This window comes from Daucus carota, chromosome 9 (genome assembly GCF_001625215.2).
Source record: "Daucus carota subsp. sativus chromosome 9, DH1 v3.0, whole genome shotgun sequence".
Classification (NCBI taxonomy): domain Eukaryota; kingdom Viridiplantae; phylum Streptophyta; class Magnoliopsida; order Apiales; family Apiaceae; genus Daucus; species Daucus carota.
The window spans coordinates 16,699,389-16,703,457 of NC_030389.2; the positions used below are offsets into that span (position 1 = coordinate 16,699,389).

The 4,069-nt window shown below is 41.2% G+C and overlaps 1 non-coding gene across 1 annotated transcript; it reads right to left on the reverse strand.

The window, feature by feature from the left end:
• Window positions 1-752: 752 nt before the first annotated feature.
• Window positions 753-859, reverse strand: LOC135149862 (small nucleolar RNA R71). Its single transcript, XR_010288067.1, has one exon. It is a non-coding gene; the product is annotated as a small nucleolar RNA R71 (small nucleolar RNA).
• Between the last annotated feature and the right edge of the window lie 3,210 nt (window positions 860-4,069).

Sequence of the window (4,069 nt, forward strand, 5' to 3'; positions counted from 1 at the left end):
ATTGTTATTTGTCCGAGCATTGAATAATAACTATACATTGTTGCATAAGTGCATATTTCTGAATACACCGGTCTCTGTGGGAACGAACTGAATTGAATTTCTATACTACTTGTGACCACGTACACTTGCGTGATTTTGTGCGAACAAGTTTTTGGCGCTGCTGTCGGGGACTCGGTGTTATATTTTAGTTTATGTGCTTGTCATCAGTGGTCGTTAAAGTTCACTGACTTGGATTCTTTTCTAACTTTTATTTCGTTGTGTGTGTTTCAAGTACTTGAGTGACGTGTATGTAAACACGTTCTCAGGCTCATAAAGAAGCATTGGAAAAAGCAGAAACGATAGTGAGTACTACAATGGGTGATCAACCACCAGTTGCGAATGATACTAAGGCTCTTAAGGCTTTCTATGAGCCTAAAATCAATGATATTCAGTCGAGCATTGTCAGGCCAGAAATTCAGGCCACCACTTTTGAGATCAAACCGAGCACTATTCAGATTGTACAGAACTCAGTGCAGTTTGGGGGTTCTCCAACATAGGATCCTAATATGCATATTCGGGACTTCATTGAGATCTGCGACACTTTCAAGTTCAATGGTGTTACTGAAGATGCCATCAAATTGAGGCTGTTCCCATTTTCTCTGAGGGATAAAGCTAAGGGATGGTTGCATTCTCTTCCTACAGGATCTATTACGACATGGGAGGATCGGGCTTAGAAATTTCTTACTAAGTTCTTCCCTCTGGCCAAAATAGCAGCAATCAGGAATGCTATCACTCAATTTTCTCAGCAATCTGGTGAAAGTTTATGTGAAGCGTGGGAACGCTACAAGGAGATGCTTCGAAAGTGCCCACATCATGGCATACCTGATTGGATGGTGATTAATTGATTCTATAATGGCTTGGGACCTCAATCGAGGCCAATGCTCGATGTAGCATCAGGTGGAGCTCTATGGGCTAAGAGCTATGATGAGGCTTATGACTTGATCGAGATGATGGCTGCGAATGAATATCAGAATCCTACTCAGCGTCTTCATCAGGGCAAAGCAGCGGAATTCTAGATGTTGATGCTACTTCAGCCATAGCTGCTCAGCTTAAGGCTCTTACTATGAAGGTGGATTCTTTGGCAAATTTGGGAGTTCAGCCACCACCTACTGGTTGCGAGCTTTGTGCGAGTGCACATTCTTCTGATCACTGTGCTATATGTAGTGGATCCGCTCAGTTTGTGAGCAACTTCCAGAGGTCTCAGCAGCCAGCTCCTATGACTTATCATCCCAATAATCGGAATCATCCGAATTTCAGCTAGAGCAATAATCGGAACTTCATGCCACAACCGCAGCAACAGTTTTAACAGCAATGATCTAGACCTTTCAACCCTTCTGGTTTTCAACAACAAATTGCACCGAAGCAGCAATTCAATCACCCTGGATTCCAGCAACAAAATCATGGGGTGGCTGGACAGTCTTCCAACGAAAGATCTGAATGGGAAGAGATGAAACTAATGATAAAAGCCAAGTGGTGTCAATCAAGACTTTGGAGAACCAGATTGGACAATTGCTAACGCGTTGATAAACAGACTACAAGGAACTCTTTCTAATGATACCGAGGCAATCCAGATAAGAAAAAGGTGAAGGAACAGGTACAGGCTGTCACCTTGAGGTCCGGAAAGGTTACGAAGGAAAAAGAATCAACAACAGAGCAAAACAAGGAAGAGAGCGATCAACAGGTTGAAACACCCATGCTCTCATCTAAGTCTCATAGTGGAAAAACTGTTGTTGACGCTGACAAGAAAGAAATCAATGAGGAGGCAAGCAAGGAATCAGCTGCGAAGTCTAGTCCTAAAGCTGATAATGGGGTCAAACCAGTATATCCACCTCCCCGTTTTCCGAAGAGACTTCAGAAGCAGAAGCTCGACAAACATTCTCAAAATTTCTAGAGGTTTTCAAGAAGTTACAAATCAATATACCTTTTGCGGAAGCTCTAGAACAGATGCCGAGCTATGCGAAGTTCATGAAAGGTATTCTTTCTTCGGAAACTCAAACTTGAGGAATTGGAGACTGTAGCTTTGACCGAGGAGTGCAGTGCGGTGTTGTAGCAGAAATTGCCTCCAAAGCTGAAAGATCCGGGAAGTTTCACAATCCCGTGTACTATTGGGCAATTGTCCTTCGACAAGTGCTTGTGTGACTTGGGAGAAAGCATCAATCTGATGTCGTTGTCTGTCTTCAAGAAACTTGGTCTGCCGGAGCCGAAACCTACAAACATGTACTTACAACTGGCTGATCGGTCCATCACATACCCGAGAGGTATAGTGGAAGACGTCTTCGTTAAGGTGGATAAGCTCATCTTCTCTGCTGACTTTGTCATTCTAGACTTCGAGGATTATAAGAATATTCCCATTATCTTTGGAAGGCCGTTCTTAGCTAGAGGCCAAACTTTGATCGATGTGCAAAAAGGAGAGCTTACAATGAGAGTTCAAGATCAGAGTGTAACTTTTAAGGTGTTCAACGCAATGAAATTTCCAACCGACGAAGAAGAATGCTTTAAGGTGGAGTTACCAAAAGCTGTTGAAAATTCTGAGATGGGGCAAAAGCTAAGGCCAAGTACCTTAGAGAGAGTCTTAACAGGGGATTCTGATTTCGAAGATGAAGGAGTAGCAGAGCTTAAAAATTTTCAGGAGCATCTTAAACCATCTATTGAAGAAGCTCCCAAACTCGAACTCAAACTACCACCGGATCTCTTAAGTGATGTGCAGTTTAGAAGGTTGTCGCGGCGCATAGATGACATGCATGACATTCACCGTCGTTTTGAAAGGATTTGACTCAGGCTCTTGGGAGTGCTTTTCGAGCCATTGTTGTTGAGGTTGATTGGCCAGTGTTTGGAAATGGCATGGTTTATTCACCACCTGATCCTCTACCCGAGGAGGGTGATCCTCCCGACTGCTAGGTACATTCTATTATCACCTTCAATGAGGACATTGAATATATTAAGTTTGGGGGTCGTAATCTAAGGATTAGTAGTAGTGTGTGTTCATATAGGTTGCATGATGCATTTAGTTTAGCATATTATCTCATATAGTGCATATTAGTACGTGTTTTTTTTGTGTTTAGTATGTGTTAGTAGTTTCATATAGTTGCATGTGCATGAATCTTGAAGTTGTGTTCCAAGTTGATTTCCTATGATGATTTTATGTGCATAATTTCTTGGCTAGTAGTTTCGATCATATGTGATGCCTTGTTACTTGGAAGCTGCTTGTGTAGAAATTGTAATTACACTTATGATCTAGAGATAAGATTTAGACTAACTTATTTCTGAGAGTTGAGTCCTTGCGTTGAGTCGGGCGTAGAGTTTGGATTATTCCCTTTTGAACTTAGAGTTGGTAAATCTTAAGTTTGGGGGAGTTAAGGGATGAATATGCCTTTCTAAAAAAAAAGAGAAAGAAAAAAAAAAGAATAAAAATTATCAGGTACTCCTTCGAGTGTAGGAACAATCGGACCTTGGTCCTGGTTTTATGATACTAATTAAAAGTTCGAACAGAATATTAACCTTAATCGCTACGGCGCAAGCGATTCAAATCCACATCTTCTACTGTATTCCTTGATTCTCCTTGTTCGGACGAAGTGGGCCTTCGATCTCCCAAGGTGTGCCTCTCCTTAAAGCTCCGAAAACCAAAACCCTAGCTGTCTCCTGAGAAAAACGTCTGCCTCTCTCAAACTCTAGGATCAATTCGTTTTGGTGTATGTTTCAGCTTTAGGAGAACGAGAATATATATAGGCTACAGTAGGGATCATGGACCATTAGGTCAGGCCTTCCAATGACATTCCGGGCCAGGCCCAATGTCATTAAATATTAATTCTATCCACTAAAGAACTAATATTTGCACTACCTTTCCTAATTCGTAAATTAATTATTTATTTCGGTTCCCATATTAATTGCTTATAAATTCCCCATGTTTAAGATATCGCATGTCCATTAATTAAATTAATTTCTGACAATTAATTTAATCAATATCTTTTATCCTTGATCATCCACTCAACCTTATAATTATGCAGAACAAATCTGCCTGCAGGACTAAAGC